Consider the following 17,601-nt stretch of genomic DNA (forward strand, 5'->3'; position numbering starts at 1 on the left):
CTGAAAAAGATGGTCTTGTATCTTTGTAGTTAGTGTTCTGTAACAGACGTGACTACAGAGCAGGACATTGGGAATGGCAAAGACTGTGTTAGGAAACAGTAATCAATGCATATTGTTGCACATACCCTCACCCCATTTCCTAAAAGGAACTTGGATGATTTAAAATATTTGTTAAAAATATTTCAACACACCAAGATTGTTGTGGCAAATACCTTTAATCCAAGGACTCAGGAAGTAGGGACCCATGGATCTCTGAATTTGAGGCTAATTTAAACTACAGAGTGAGTGCCAGGACACCAGGACTATACAGAGAAATTCTGCCTTGAAAAATAAAGCAAATATGTGATCAAACACTTCTGCTCCAAAGTTATTGACCCAAGTAGGGTAGATATATATTCTCACATTAACACCAACATGGGTATAATAATATAGTTTTACAATGCATTCACTAACTCTGAGTAAATACACCAAGATTCATGTTTATTGATTATAGATTTAAGCCTTATCTTCCTATTGCTCTCAACTAGCTCTTATAACTTAAATTAATTCATGGCTATTAATCAATTTTATGCCAAGAGGCTTTCTAGTTACCCTTCCTTGAGACCTGGCCTGCTTCTCTCTGCATCTGCCCAGCTAATTATGCCCCTGACTCTTTCCCAGAGTTCCTATCTCTCCCCAGGAAACATACCTATTCTCTCCTCCTTTGTGACAGGCTATCGGCTTTTTACTAAACCAGTCAAGAACTGAGAGTGGGAGTATATACAAAATATGTTTAAAGATATGAAAAACAATACCAAGGAATGTTATGCATCCAAATTTATGCTTCCTAGAAATCAGTATATGAATAATACAAAGATAATCTATACAGTGCACAAAAAGATCATCCCAGCACAGGAATACATAGAACATGTACACTAATTTATACTCCTTCTTTCTGAATCTTACATGCAAGTTCACTACAAAATATCCTTATGAAATGAGAATAAATTTTCAATCCCCTTGTTCCCTTCTTCAATACTTAACCACTAGTTTGAGCAAATCTACAAGCTGCAGATCCCTCTCTGCTCATCTCCATGATTGTTGGAGATGTCCCCTGTCCTCTCCCACCTCACACTGTTCCCCAACCCACCCACTCCTGCTTCCTGGCCTTGGCATTCACCTATTCTGGGGCATAGAACCTTCATAAAACCAAAGGCCTCTCTTTCCACTTGTGGTCTACTAGGCCATCCTCTGCTACATATGCAGCTAGAGCCATGAGTCCCACTCTGTGTTTTCCTTGATTGGTTGTTTAGTCCCAGGGAGCTCTGGGGGAACTGGTTAGTTCATAGTGTTGGTTCACCTATAGGGCTGTAAACCCCTTCAGGTCCTTGGGAACTTTCTCTAGCTCCTTCATTGTGGTCTCTGTGCTCCAACAATGGATGCCTGTGTGCATCCACTTCTGTATGTGCCAGGCAGTGGCAGAGCCTCTCAGGAGACTGCTATATAAGGCCCCTGTCAGCAAAATTTTGTTTGCATCTGCAATAGTGTCTTGGTTTGGTAGTTGTTTATGAGATGTATCCCCAGGTGGGGCAGTCTCTAAATGGTCATTCCTTCAGTCTCTGGTCCAAACTTTGTCTCTATAACTCCTTACAAGGGTATTGTATTCCCATTTCTCAGAATGATCTTAGTATGCACACTTTGGTCTTTCTTCTTTTTGAGTTTCATGTGTTTTGTAAATTGTATCTTTAGGGTATATGCCCAGGAGTGGTTTTGCTGGATCTTCCAGTAACCTGTGGTTGGGTGCAGCCAGAAGAGATTTTGCATTCCTTCATTGGTGCTCACTCTGATGGTGTACTTAAGTTTTAGAAATCAATAGGAACCAATTTGAGATAAAAAGCACAGAAGCCCACAAGGGAGCTCTCAACTCTGATCCCCACAAACAGTAGTTAACTGAACACCAGAGTCTTCGGAATAAAACACTTCTGATGTATGGTGTATAGAGAGAGCAAGACTGAGATTGAACCATAGCCTAATATAAAGGGTCATGGACTCTGTTCACATACCCCATGATCACTATCTTATGTTTTTGAATGTAGGACACATAAGAGCTCAAAGCTTTGGGTGTTTTTCTCCCATCTTCTTGCTCTGTGCCTCATGCCAGAGCTTGCCTACTATGTGAGTCTTGTTAGAACATATTTTCTTTCACATATGAGCACACACACACACAAACACACACAAACAATAGTGTGAATAGTGTACACTTCTTGCAGAGTGTAAGAGTAAGTGTGTTCTGCAGGCTTGCCGTTGTGAACACTATAATTCACAAGAGTGTGATAATTCATGGACTATACTTATATGTCAGTATCCTGCCTCATATTTCTCTGATTTCTGTTTATTTGATAGTCATTAACTTCATCATTTTACTGCTCTTTAATTGTGACTATTTTTTTTATTTTATTTATTTATTTATTTATTTATTTATTTATTTATTTATTTATTTATTTATTTATTTTGGTGATAGGTTGATAAACCCGGAATGAATTTTATTTTTTTTTCATTTTTTATTAGGTATTTAGCTCATTTACATTTCCAATGCTATACCAAAAGTCCCCCATACCCACCCACCCCCACTCCCCTGCCCACCCACTCCCCCTTTTTGGCCCTGGAATTCCCCTGTACTGAGGCATATACAGTTTGCAAGTCCAATGGGCCTCTCTTTCCAGGGATGGCCGACTAGGCCATCTTTTGATATATATGCAGCTAGAGTCAAGAGCTCCGGGGTACTGGTTAGTTCATAATGCTGTTCCACCTGTACGGTTGCAGATCCCTTTAGCTCCTTGGCTACTTTCTCTAGCTCCTCCATTGGGAGCCCTATGATCCATCCATTAGCTGACTGTGAGCATCCACTTCTGTGTTTGCTAGGCCCCGGCATAGTCTCACAAGAGACAGCTACATCTGGGTCCTTTCAATAAAATCTTGCTAGTGTATGCAATGGTGTCAGCGTTTGGATGCTGATTATGGGGTGGATCCCTGGATATGGCAGTCTCTACATGGTCCATCCTTTCATCTCAGCTCCAAACTTTGTCTCTGTAAGTCCTTCCATGGGTGTTTTGTTCCCAAATCTAAGGAGAGGCATAGTGTCCACACTTCAGTCTTCATTCTTCTTGAGTTTCATGTGTTTAGCAAATTATATCTTATATCTTGGGTATCCTAGGTTTGGGGCTGATATCTACTTATCAGTGAATACAAATTGTGTGAGTTTCTTTGTGAATGTGTTACCTCACTCAGGATGATGCCCTCCAGGTCCATCCATTTGGCTAGGAATTTCATAAATTCATTCTTTTTAATAGCTGAGTAGTACTCCATTGTGTAGATGTACCACATTTTCTGTATCCATTCCTCTGTTGAGGGGCATCTAGGTTCTTTCCAGCTTCTGGCTATTATAAATAAGGCTGCTATGAACATAGTGGAGCATGTGTCCTTCTTACCTGTTGGGGCATCTTCTGGATATATGCCCAGGAGAGGTATTGCTGGATCCTCCGGTAGTACTATGTCCAGTTTTCTGAGGAACCACCAGACTGATTTCCAGAGTGGTTGTACAAGCCTGCACTCCCACCAACAATGGAGGAGTGTTCCTCTTTCTCCACATCCACGCCAGCATCTGCTGTCACCTGAATTTTTGATCTTAGCCATTCTGACTGGTGTGAGGTGGAATCTCAGGGTTGTTTTGATTTGCATTTCCCTGATGATTAAGGATGTTGAACATTTTTTCAAGTGCTTCTCTGCCATTCGGTATTCCTCAGGTGAGAATTCTTTGTTCAGTTCTGAGCCCCATTTTTTAATGGGGTTATTTGATTTTCTGAAGTCCACCTTCTTGAGTTCTTTATATATGTTGGATATTAGTCCCCTATCTGATTTAGGATAGGTAAAGATCCTTTCCCAATCTGTTGGTGGTCTCTTTGTCTTATTGACGGTGTCTTTTGCCTTGCAGAAACTTTGGAGTTTCATTAGGTCCCATTTGTCAATTCTCGATCTTACAGCACAAGCCATTGCTGTTCTGTTCAGGAATTTTTCCCCTGTGCCCATATCTTCAAGGCTTTTCCCCACTTTCTCCTCTATAAGTTTCAGTGTCTCTGGTTTTATGTGAAGTTCCTTGATCCACTTAGATTTGACCTTAGTACAAGGAGATAAGTATGGATCGATTCGCATTCTTCTACACGATAACAACCAGTTGTGCCAGCACCAATTGTTGAAAATGCTGTCTTTCTTCCACTGGATGGTTTTAGCTCCCTTGTCGAAGATCAAGTGACCATAGGTGTGTGGGTTCATTTCTGGGTCTTCAATTCTATTCCATTGGTCTACTTGTCTGTCTCTATACCAGTACCATGCAGTTTTTATCACAATTGCTCTGTAGTAAAGCTTTAGGTCTGGCATGGTGATTCCGCCAGAAGTTCTTTTATCCTTGAGAAGACTTTTTGCAATCCTAGGTTTTTTGTTATTCCAGACAAATTTGCAAATTGCTCCTTCCAATTCGTTGAAGAATTGAGTTGGAATTTTGATGGGGATTGCATTGAATCTGTAGATTGCTTTTGGCAAGATAGCCATTTTTACAATGTTGATCCTGCCAATCCATGAGCATGGGAGATCTTTCCATCTTCTGAGATCTTCCTTAATTTCTTTCTTCAGAGATTTGAAGTTTTTATCATACAGATCTTTCACTTCCTTAGTTAGAGTCACGCCAAGATATTTTATATTATTTGTGACTATTGAGAAGGGTGTTGTTTCCCTAATTTCTTTCTCAGCCTGTTTAATCTTTGTATAGAGAAAGGCCATTGACTTGTTTGAGTTTATTTTATATCCAGCTACTTCACCGAAGCTGTTTATCAGGTTTAGGAGTTCTCTGGTAGAATTTTTAGGGTCACTTATATATACTATCATATCATCTGCAAAAAGTGATATTTTGACTTCCTCTTTTCCAATTTGTATCCCCTTGATCTCCTTTTGTTGTCGAATTGCTCTGGCTAATACTTCAAGTACTATGTTGAAAAGGTAGGGAGAAAGTGGGCAGCCTTTTCTAGTCCCTGATTTTAGTGGGATTGCTTCCAGCTTCTCTCCATTTACTTTGATGTTGGCTACTGGTTTGCTGTAGATTGCTTTTATCATGTTTAGGTATGGGCCTTGAATTCCTGATCTTTCCAAAACTTTTATCATGAATGGGTGTTGGATCTTGTCAAATGCTTTTTCTGCATCTAACGAGATGATCATGTGGTTTTTGTCTTTGAGTTTGTTTATATAATGGATTACATTGATGGATTTTCGTATATTAAACCATCCCTGCATCCCTGGAATAAAACCTACTTGGTCAGGATGGATGATTGCTTTAATGTGTTCTTGGATTCGGTTAGCGAGAATTTTATTGAGGATTTTTGCATCGATATTCATAAGAGAAATTGGTCTGAAGTTCTCTATCTTTGTTGGATCTTTCTGTGGTTTAGGTATCAGAGTAATAGTGGCTTCATAAAATGAGTTGGGTAGAGTACCTTCTACTTCTATCTTGTGAAAAAGTTTGTGCAGAACTGGAATTAGATCTTCTTTGAAGGTCTGATAGAACTCTGCACTAAACCCGTCTGGTCCTGGGCTTTTTTTGGCTGGGAGACTATTTATAACTGCTTCTATTTCTTTAGGGGTATGGGACAGTTTAGAAGGTCAACTTGATCCTGATTCAACTTTGGTACCTGGTATCTGTCCAGAAATTTGTCCATTTCGTCCAGGTTTTCCAGTTTTGTTGAGTATAGCCTTTTGTAGAAGGATCTGATGGTGTTTTGGATTTCTTCAGGATCTGTCGTTATGTCTCCCTTTTCAGTTCTGATTTTGTTAATTAGAATTTTGTCTCTGTGCCCTCTAGTGAGTCTAGCTAAGGGTTTATCTATCTTGTTGATTTTCTCAAATAACCAACTCCTCGTTTGGTTAATTCTTTGAATAGTTCTTCTTGTTTCCACTTGGTTGATTTCACCCCTGAGTTTGATTATTTCCTGCCGTCTACTCCTCTTTGGGGAATTTGCTTCCTTTTTTTCTAGAGCTTTTAGATGTTTTGTCAAGCTGCTAGTATGTGCTCTCTCCCGTTTCTTCTTGGAGGCACTCAGAGCTATGAGTTTCCCTCTTAGAAATGCTTTCATTGTGTCCCAAAGGTTTGGGTACGTTGTGGCTTCATTTTCATTAAACTCTAAAAAGTCTTTAATTTCTTTCTTTATTCCTTCCTTTACCAAGGTATCATTGAGAAGAGTGTTGTTCAGTTTCCAGGTGAGTGTCGGCTTTCTGTTATTTTTTTTGTTATTGAAGATCAGCCTTAGTGCATGGTGATCTAATAGGATACATGGGACAATTTCAATATTTTTGAATCTGTTGAGGCCTGTTTTGTGACCTATTATGTGGTCAATTTTGGAGAAGGTACCATGAGGTGCTGAGAAGAAGGTATATCCTTTTGTTTTAGGATAAAATGTTCTGTAGATATCTGTCAGATCCATTTGTTTCATCACTTCTGTTAGTTTCAGTGTGTCCCTGTTTAGTTTCTGTTTCCATGATCTGTCCATTGGTAAAAGTGGTGTGTTGAAGTCTCCCACTATTATTGTGTGAGGTGCAATGTGTGTTTTGAGCTTTACTAAAGTTTCTTTAATGAATGTGGCTGCCCTTGTATTTGGAGCATAGATATTCAGAATGAGAGTTCCTCTTGGATGATTTTACCTTTGATGAGAACAAAGTGCCCCTCCTTGTCTTTTTTGATGACTTTGTGTTGGAAGTCAATCTTATCAGATATTAGGATGGCTACTCCAGCTTGTTTCTTCATACCATTTGCTTGGAAAATTGTTTTCCAGCCTTTTATTCTGAGGTAGTGTCTATCTTTTTCTCTGAGATGTGTCTCCTGTAAACAGCAAAATGTTGGGACTTGTTTGTGTAGCCAGTTTGTTAGTCTATGTCTTTTTATTGGGGAGTTGAGACCATTGATGTTAAGAGATATTAAGGAAAAGTAATTGTTGCTTCCTGTTATTTTTGTTGTTAAAGTTGGCATTCTGTTCTTGTGGCTGTCTTCTTTTAGGTTTGTTGAAGGATTACCTTCTTGTTTTTTCTAGGGCATTGTTCCCGTTCTTGTATTGGTTTTTTTCTGTTATTAACCTTTGAAGGGCTGGATTCGTGGAGAGATAATGTGTGAATTTGGTTTTGTCGTGGAATACTTTGGTTTCTCCATCTATGGTAATTGAGAGTTTGGCTGGGTATAGTAGCCTGGGCTGGAATTTGTGTTCTCTTAGTGCCTGTATAACATCTGTCCAGGCTCTTCTGGCTTTCATAGTCTCTGGTGAAAAATCTGGTGTAATTCTGATAGGCTTGCCTTTGTATGTTACTTGACCTTTTTCCCTTACTGCTTTTAGTATTCTATCTTTATTTAGTGCATTTGTTGTTCTGATTATTATGTGTCGGGAGGAATTTCTTTTCTGGTCCAGTCTATTTGGAGTTCTGTAGGCTTCTTGTATATTCATAGGTATCTCTTTCTTTATATTTGGGAAGTTTTCTTCAATAATTTTGTTGAAGATGTTTGCTGGTCCTTTGAGTTGAAAATCTTCATTCTCATCCACTCCTATCATCCGTAGGTTTGGTCTTCTCATTGTGTCCTGGATTTCCTGGATATTTTGAGTTAGGATCGTTTTGCATTTTCCATTTTCTTTGATTGTTGTGCCGATGTTCTCTATGGAATCTTCTGCACCTGAGATTCTCTCTTCCATCTCTTGTATTCTGTTGCTGATTCTCAAATCTATGGTTCCAGATTTCTTTCCTAGTGTTTCTATCTCCAGTGTTGCCTCACTTTGAGTTTTCTTTATTGTGTCTACTTCCCTTTTTAGGTCTAGTATGGTTTTGTTCATTTCCATCACCTGTTTGTATGTTTTTTCCTCTTTGTCTGTAAGGACTTCTACCTGTTTGATTGTGTTTTCCTGTTTTTAAGGACTTGTAACTCTTTAGCAGTGTTCTCCTGTATTTCTTTAAGTGATTTATTAAAGTCCATCTTGATGTCCTCTACCATCATCATGAGATATGCTTTTAAATCTAGGTCTAGGTTTTCGGGTGTGTTGGGGTGCCCTGGACTGGGCGAAGTGGGAGTGCTGGGTTCTGATGATGGTGAGTGGTCTTGGTTCCTGTTAGTATGATTCCTACATTTACCTTTCGCCATCTGGTAATCTCTGGAGTTAGTAGTTATAGTTGACTCTGTTTAGAGATTGTTCTTTTGGTGATTCTGTTACCGTCTCTCAGCAGACCTGGGAGACAGATTCTCTCCTCTGAGTTTCAGTGCTCAGAGCATTCTTTGCTGGCAAGCTCTCTTACAGGGAAGGTGCGCAGATATCTTGTTTTTGGACCTCCTCCTGGTCGAAGAAGAAGGCCCAAAACAGGGCCTCTCTCAGAAGCTGTGTTGCTTTGGCAGTTCCCAGAAGCTGTCAGCTTCTGTGGTGCAGACTCTCACCTGTGCAGACTAAATTCCTAAGTTCCAGGGAGTCCTGGAACCAAGATGGCGACCGCTGCTCCTGAGGCTGAGGCCGCCTCCCGAGCCAGGCAGACACCTGTCCTCTGGTCTGGACGGTGGCCGGCTGTCTGCAGCCTGCAAAGGGTACTGCCTCAGCGGCTCTGTGCTTCTGCCTGTCCCCAAAGCTGTCCGGTTCTCTGGCGCACCCTCTAACCTGTTCAGACTAATTTCCTAGGTCCCACGGAGTCCTGGAACCCAGATGGCAACCGCTGCTGCTGAGGCTGAGGCCGCCTCCCAAGCCAGGCGGACACCTGTCCTCTGGTCCGGATGGTGGCCAGTTGTCTGCGGCCCGCCAAGGGTGCTGCCTCAGCAGCTCTGTGCTTCTGCCTGTCCCAGAAGCTGTCCAGTTCTCTGGCGCACCCTCTAACCTGTTCAGACTAATTTCCTAAGTTCTGCTGAGTCCCGGAATCAAGATAATTGTGACTATTTTAAAACCACAGAAATATTCTTTTTTTTTTTTTTTTTTTTTTTTTTTTTTTTTTTTTTTTGGTTCTATCAGATATTGAGCATCCCGTAGAACAGCACAGTGGGCAGAAGATGCTGTAAGTTACAAACTCGGACTAGGAATTTCTTCATTGTTTCAGAGATGTTAAATACAATGTATTTTCCCTTTTTTCTGTGTCTAATAATCTTTTAGAACATAGACATAGTATGAATTGCCTAAATTTCGGCAACTTTCATAGTCAATTTTTGGTTTAAATATAATTGAATATATGGAAATATGTATGTGTGAACTATTGATTTCAGAAAAGAAAGCTGCACCAGAAACACTCTTTTATATTTAAAATGTCTTGAAAGATAACAATATCAAAATATGTATAAACTATGAAATATTATCTTGCCACAAAGTGGTAGCAAGATTTTCAAAAAGAAACCAAACCCAAAATGCTGAGTAGCAGAAAAGACTCTGAAACTCTTGCACGGAATGGGCAATATAGCCTGCACTAACGGTTGGGTTTCTTTTCATTTTCCTGGGGTTATCAACATTACAGGGACTTTTCATCTATGATTGAATTCTATGTCTTTAAATAGGAAAATACTTGCGAATATCTGAAATTCTCTCCATGATGTTCAATGATCTCTCAGATGTCCTCATCAAAGACAGGTAGTAGGAAGAATTCACAAGGGACAAAAGATCATGGAATGATAATGGAACCTGGCTAAGCTGTCAGGTTTGAAACAAGAGCCAGAGGGCTAGAGGTACAAGTATTTCTGGTCTTGAATATGAGAAATGCAGAAACAGACTCTACTGAGAGAGAGATCATCATATCGAACCAGGTAAGAGAATATTGCATTTCAAATGCTTTGTCCATGGAGGAAATAAAAGTATGATGTTGATTTATGACTGGCGTATGAGCTGCAATGGATGAAGATATTCAGCTTGAATTTTTCATTTGTTCATGCTGTAGTTCTGGTTCTGAGGTTAAAAGTCTAATAATAAGTATTGACTGTGAGGTACAAGAATTAATTGTTGTGGAGGTTAGTGGACAACGTGTGGAAGCCAGTCGTCTTCCTACTAAGTGGGGTCTGGAGACTGAACCACAGGAGAGACTGAGATATAACTGCACATGCTACATCTATTTAATGATACAAGTAACTCTGTGAATAAATATAACAATTTAGAAGAAAAAAAGAATTAATTTTTATGTATTCTATAAAATTCATCTAAATATATAATATAAATATAGGTGTGAAGCACCCTGCCAATGAAGTGGTAAAAAATTATAAAATATTGTGGAAAGTAGGAATAGCTCACTTACTCAAAAGGCTCAGTGAATGGCTTTATAGTATTCACAATTTCAGGTCTCAGATATATTCAAGGTGAGAGTTTATTTAATCTATTTCCAATCACTGCTTTAGGAATGACTGGGTCTCCCTGTTTATCACAGTGACATGTGAGGGGAAATGCTTCCGGTATAAGCAATTCTTAGAAAAAAAATGGAGACCCCAATTCATCCTTCATAAATTCTTCATCGCTTGGATTGAAAATGATGGTACAATTTTTAATTTGTGAGGAAAACATGTTATATGTTGATGGAGTGAGGAATGTGATTGAAGATGTACATGGAGTAAAGTACCAACCAAACACACCTTTAAATTATGTATGATGTCTGCTAGGAGAGACAAGATCTAATCTCATGAGATGTAAATATAAACCAGCCATTAGTGTGTGAATTGGGAAGGATGAAAAGAAGGTGAATCCCTAAAAAAATAAGCATCATTAATCTCAAGAATGCCCACTATAACCTAAAATACAACTACAACATTGGATCTGGTTCTTAATCAGATAATGAAATTGTCTGCAGGTAAATCTGCAGGTTTATGGATGTGGTACATAAACTTGAGACATCACAACAGATGGAAGGATTCTCATAACTTTAAAATGGACAGGACAGTGGTGAAATTGATTCCAGGTGAGGTTCAGAGGATTGTGCACAGACAAAGGTGGCCTTTGAATCCAGGACATTGTCCAAATTTATATGAAAGTACAGTGGTATTGAGTTAGTATGAAGGCAACATTTCTTCTTCCCCTTCAGGATTTTAAGTACGAATAGTCTTTAGTTTAGATATTTTCTGCTTCTCTCCTATCCCAAGTCACAAAATCTCACACAACGTACTGATACGACAAATTTCATTTTAAAACTTTGTTATGAAAGAGCAATGAAGGATGAAAATCGAAATGAAATGAAGTCCAGATGATGCAAAATGCCTAGCTTCTCTTTCTCTCCTTTTCCTGACCTGAGGTCTTCACATAGTACTGGGGGACACATTGGAATACAGGACATCTACACATGCCCAGAAGAGCTACATAGGCTCCCTCCCATGAATGGAATATTAGGAACTCTGTTTCCAAGTCACAATCACATTTCCTGCTGAAGAAACCCTCCTGTCAGTGGAAGAACTTACAGATAGATTTATGTATGCTATGGATGGTGATGATGATGAATGGATGTTTGATACCTCATGTTTGAAACTTTGTAGCTTCTTTTTAAGTGGATATGCAATTGATGCTTATTATTTTGATAAAGTTCATATGTAATAAATGAAATTCTTATGAGCAATATTAGCTAACAAAGGATATTTCCTTGAAATGATAGTTTTAATATAAATGTATACTTCAGAGGGGCTATAAAAGTGTGTACTCCTACCAGCAATGGGGAAGTGTTCACCTTGCTCCACATCCTCATCAGCATTGTCTGTCACTTGTGACTTTAGATTCAGCCATTCTGACATTTGTAAGACAGAATCCTAGACTCATTTTGATTTGCATTTCATGGTCAGCTAAGGATAATGAACACTCCTATAAGTGCTTCTTTTTCTGTAGTGATTCCTTTGTTAAGAATTCTTTTTAGACCTACAATTCATTTCTAAATTGGATTATTTTTTGTTGATGTCTACTTTCTTAAGTATGTATTTTAAATATCAGACTTCTGTTATATCTGGTGTTGGTGAACACATTTTTCCATCCTATAGACCACAGTTTGTTCTCTTGATAGTGAGTGGTCTTTGTCTCACAGAACTTTCTCAAGATCATGAAGTCAAATTTATTGATTATGCTTCTTACTCTCTGTGCTTTGGTGTTCTCTTCAGGATGCTGTCTCCTGTGCCAATGGGTTGTGAGCCCTCCCCTACATTCTCTGCTTTTGACTCAAGATATTTGATTTCATACTAAGGTTTTGATCAGCTTTGTTTTGAGTATTGTGAATGTATACCGATATGGATCTATTTGCATTATTCTAAATACAGATTTAATTAGACAAGGGCAATTGGCTGAAGAGTCTTTTTTTCATTAATTTTGAATTTCTGGCTTTGTTATACAAGAGCAATTGTCCACTTACATATGGCTTTACATCATCTGGATTTTTGATTCAATTCTTTTTATTGATCTTTCTTATTTTATCACAATATCTAGCTATTTTTATTACAGGAATCACCTCAAGGAAGGAGAAAAAAAGAACAAATAGCTGCACTACATTCAGAAAGCTGAGATTGGAAGGCCTTAACAAACTAGTGATCTTTTGCTCTTTGTGAGGACACAACACATTTTAATATCCCAGAATGATTGTCCAAGACTCTTTCATCATTAGATTATTACCATCTTTAGGGGAGATATCACATGTATTTTATGGCCTTCTGTAATCTGTTGTTCACAGACCATACTAGACTCTAGGTTTTAGCAATAGAACTACATTCATGTTCACGATAAATTTATTAAAGAGTTTCTATATGTCCATGCCTTAAACTTTACTATATAACTGGATTTGAAATGATTATGAAAATTATTGTTTCCTAAAGACACTTTTCCAAATTCCATTATTATGTTGAAATATACCTACAATGCGTGGTCTGTAGTGGACTCATCAAAGTCCAATCCAGGTTGACAAAGTCAGTCTTCACCACATTCTCACACTCATCTTCACATGGTTTGTTTCCCTCTGTGAATCCTGCAAGGATGCCCTCAAGAAATTAAAGATTTCCTAGTACTAAATATTCTGGGATCCTAAGATTAATAATGGAAAAAGCATTATTGAAAATATACACACAAGCAGAGAGAGAGGGTGTGGCTAAAACCCAAACATTTTATTTATGTATTTTACTACACCTAAGCATTTCACAATTTAAATATGCCTTAAATACTTTCAATCCTGGCTTTTGAATATACTTTAAAGATTTAAACGAAGCCATGATACTTTTGAGCCTATGGAAAATTTACACAATGGATATTAGAAATTTTTGTTTATTAATATTTTACAATGAATTTCTCTATGTATTACTGAAAATAGATGGCTTCATGCAATGTATTCTGAATACTAGTCTCCATTCCCTAACATCTTCGTGATCTTCTCCAGCTCTACTCTGTTTCTTCATAAAATTAGATAACAGAATTTAAAATAATTTAAAAAGAAAAGAAAACAAGGGGAAATAAACACACACACACTCATTCACAAACAGAAAGAGACAGTGAGAGAGAGACAGAGACAAACACAGTGACAGAGAGTCAGAGAAAATGAGAGATGATAAAACCCACATATTTTACTTGTATATCTCACTACACATTATAATTATGCATATGATAAGTGCCTTATCCTTAAATCCTTTCAGGCCTGGCTTCTGATTATACATTGAACAATTTAAACAAAGACATGAAACCTAAAGTATGGGCACTTGAGCATACAGGATAGTTACACAACAAAGTATTATAAGAATTATTTGTTTATTAAAATTTTAATGTTCTTTCATTTCAATTTCTATTGAAAGTACATTTCTTCCTGCAATACTCTCTGAATACTGATTCACATCACCCAACACTGCCTCAAACTTCTCTCAGCTTGATTCTGTTTCTTTATTTAATTAAAAAATAAAAAGTACATAAATGACCTGGTATTGGGTGAGGGAAAAGTACTGAAGCCCCGAGGCCAAGCAGAAAGAATGAAAACAGGCAACCTCGGGAAATAGGAGGTTGGGGGAACCCTCCAGAAAGGACCAGAGACCTAGAATGTGAGAGACTCTCAGGACACAAAAGAAGGGATCTTAAATGAAATGCCTGACAGTAGGGTGAGGGAACTTATAGAGACCACCTTCAGCAAGAAGACAGAGCCTCAAGTGATGGATGGGGTTGCCATCTCACATCACAACTCTGACCCATAAATGTTTCTGTTTGAAAGAATTACAGTGATGGAAATGGAGAGGAGTCTGAGGAAAATAAGGTCCAGTGACTGGCCCAAAGTGAAATCCAGCTCAAGCAGAGATCCCAAGGCCTAACCCTGTTATTGATGCTATGGAGCACTCACTAAATGGACCTATCATGACTGCCCTCTGAAAGATCCAACAAGCTTCTGAGTCAGACAGATTGTTGCACCCAACCAGTGGACAGAAACAGGTGACCCCTGAATTAGGGAAGGCTGAAAGAAGCTGAGGAGAAAGGCTACTCTGTAGGAGGACCAGCAGTCTCAGTTAATCTGGACCCCCTAACCCTCTCAAACACTGGATCACCAATCAGACAGAATACACCAGGTGATATGAGGCCCCAACACACATACAGTAGAGGACTTCCATGTCTGTGTTCATCCAGAGATGATGTACCTAACCCTTAAGAGACTGGAGACCCCAGGATGTATAGAGATTAGGTACAGGGGGGTGGGGACATTCACATGGACACATGGGGGTGGGGAGGAGGTATGGGATGTGGAATAGTTAGACGGTCGATCGGGGTAAATAAAATATTGAGTGTAAAAAATAAATTAAAATTTTAAAATGTAAAAAAAGAATATGGAGGGTCACAAGTCCCTTCCGGTTGGCGCCAGCACCGGGTCAACTGGGCATAGAGTTAGCGGACACCCCCAAGGTCCTTAGAGGACTCTCCACATGATTTTATGACCTCTGGTGAGTGGAACACAACTTCTGTTCCAATCCAATCACACGGACCTGAGACAGCATTTGAGAATCAGAAAACCTGGCCTGACCAGGGTCACAAGTCCTCTTGCGCAAGACCCACTTGCCAGCAAGAACTATGCTGCAACAGGATCCTTCTGCACACGTTTATTGGGAGAGCTTGATTGCAGAGGCGACGAGACCCCAAGCCCAGAACTGGTGCTGCTTATATAGCTTATATAGGCCTAGGAGAGGCATGTCTCACATCTGGATTGGTTAACACATCTCTCATCTGATTGGTTAACATGTCTCTCATCTGATTGGTTATATTCTTAAAACCTCATCTTGGCGATAAACTTTACTGCCTTTGTATGCGTGGTGGCCAGTGGTAGCCAGCACCACCCTGCAACTGCACATGTAGCTTCCCACATTTCCCCCTTTTTGTTTTAATAAAATGAGGCTGGACTAGGCCTGTGCAATTATGTCCATCTGCCGTGGCTCCTGTTTTAGGTCGTTCTTCTAATGACACAGCTTTACCCATCATAGGGTAACCCTATTGACACGTGCCCCGTGTCTTAGGTTGGTCTGTGCATGAGGAAAGTTGCCCATCTCTGGACACCGCAGTGCTGTGTGACAGTAACTGCTAAATGACCTAGGGCGAACTCTACAACAGAGGCCAGCCAAGTTTTAAAAATGAATTAGTGAGGAAATCATGATCACCCTATGGTGTGCAATGAGAAAACCTCAGCGATGTGCAAGGGCTGATCAATGATTGTTGAGTCTCTCTCATCCCAGTGCAATGGATCCATAAATCTGTGGGGTGCAAGAGCAGAGAACTCAGATGACGACTAATTCTTGAGCATGGATAACCAAAGTTCAGGGGAGGCCCCGTTTTCAATAGCTAAAAGTGCCTGAGTTATAATCACCTTGTCACGTTTTTGTTGGATTCTGGATTTGCATACCAACCAGAGCATGAACACCAGTCCGCAGCATATGGCAGCACCAAACAAAATCACTCCCAGCCATTCCTTAAAGTAAGAAAAAGCAGAGGTAAGACAAGAGGTAAAATTACCAACAATGATGGGTTCTATTCAAGTTCCATTAAGGCTTAAAATCTGGTATTGGATGTAAAGATTTGAGGAAACACCCGAATGCATCAACAACATGGTTGCAGGAACACAGAGCTCTTCAGTTCTCACTAGCGGGAGAACGCCCAGCCACAGGAACATCCACGTCCTCATAGCTCTGCTTGTTTTGAATTGCTCTTGTCAGCCGTTCTGGGACCAACAGCTGTTGTCGGTGATCCTGGGGAAACATACAAACAGACCCTCTCACCCACGTCAACACCTTCAACACCAGTGGGCAATGATTTCCACGCCCTTATAGTAATCTGATTCACCTGCTCAAGCACCTGCACTGGATATCCTGTCTGTTGTTGTGCAAAGCGACCTTGATCAAGCAGCATATCCCTATCCCATGCTGGATTTCCTGCAACAGAATTAGCCACTGCCTGTTCATTTGCAAATTTAATAAGGAAGGCTTTCCAAACTAAATACTGCCCAGGTGAAAAGCATGCCTTCACCAAGACTGCCCAATCATGCAGTGTCTATTCAAGGCCTCTACTTGAGCCACAGTATAGGAGGCAGTTAAGCCGTACGTCTGCACAGAATTAGCCGAATTCCTGATTACTTCGAAATCTAGAGGCTCATGATATCTCTGCCCTGCTTGGTCGGTGAAAATAGGACATCCAAGCAAGGAGAATCTAACCTCTCTCCAAACCTCTGAACAGAAGGTCCTATTACAGGTGGCTGCCGAGGAGGCACAGGGAGGGGGCACAAAAGCTAATTTGCCTTCCTCCTCTGCCTGGGCTCTTTTATTTTGTCCTTTCTGTCCACCTGATAACACTGTGTCTCCTTTCTTTTTCTTTTTTCTTTTTAAGCCCTTCTCCTCTTCCGACATACTTTCTTGTTGCTCTGTAAGGATTTTCTGACCTGTCTTGACTGCCTCTACACACAGTTTCAAACAGTAACAGAGTCCATATATCAGAACAAATAAGACCAAAACTATCAGACCTACCCACAAAGGGTCAACGGGAGAAAAAAGCATAACTCATGAACCTTAACTTGTCCCAAAACCGGGAACCTTATCGTCCCAATCCTTTCTTTCCTTCTCTTCTCTCTTTCCCTTCTCTCCTTCCTTTCTTTCCTTTCCTTTCTTTCTTTCCTTTCCTTTCTTTTCCTTCCTTTCCTTTCCTTTCCTTTCCTTTCCTTTTTCCTTTTTCCTTTCCTTTACTATTTCCTTTTCTTTATCACTGATTCCTTTTTTTTCTCCCTTTTCCTTTTTCTTAAAAAAACACATCCCCCTTTAACTGGGGGATCAATTTAGGAGACTTACCGGTACCACCATTCTTCAGCTGAAGAGTTCTGAATCCACGCAGTCGGATCCTTCTCAGCAGTCTGTTTTACGGTAACACTTTATTAACCGCTCCTTTGCCATGATGCAGTTCTGAATCCTCCCTGTAGCAGGGGGTCTTTGCTTGTGCCTGAAGATGTTTCTTTTCCCGGGTTTCGGCACCACTTCTTGTGCACGCCCAACTCGCCAGCAAGAATGACACTGCAACAGGATCCTTCTGCACACGTATATTGGGAGAGCTTGATTGCAGAGGCGACGAGACCCCAAGCCCA

General features: G+C 39.8%; 1 long non-coding RNA gene and 1 further gene across 4 annotated transcripts in view; one reads left to right on the forward strand and one right to left on the reverse strand.

Moving 5' to 3' along the window:
• The window catches only part of Gm30996, a 20,638-nt gene extending 8,330 nt beyond the window's left edge, over positions 1-12,308 (forward strand). Inside the window, exons 3-4 of one of the 4 annotated variants that reach the window (XR_382001.2) lie at positions 6,247-6,279; positions 9,578-12,308. This is a non-coding gene — a long non-coding RNA (predicted gene, 30996). The remainder of the gene's footprint in view (positions 1-6,246; positions 6,280-9,577) is intronic. The other 3 variants (XR_873081.1, XR_001780733.1, XR_382002.2) reach the window with 3 other exon arrangements.
• Igh (immunoglobulin heavy chain complex) overlaps positions 1-17,601 on the reverse strand; it is a 2,751,187-nt gene that overhangs the window by 2,157,176 nt on the left and 576,410 nt on the right.

This window comes from Mus musculus, chromosome 12 (assembly GCF_000001635.26).
Source record: "Mus musculus strain C57BL/6J chromosome 12, GRCm38.p6 C57BL/6J".
Classification (NCBI taxonomy): Eukaryota; Metazoa; Chordata; class Mammalia; order Rodentia; family Muridae; genus Mus; species Mus musculus.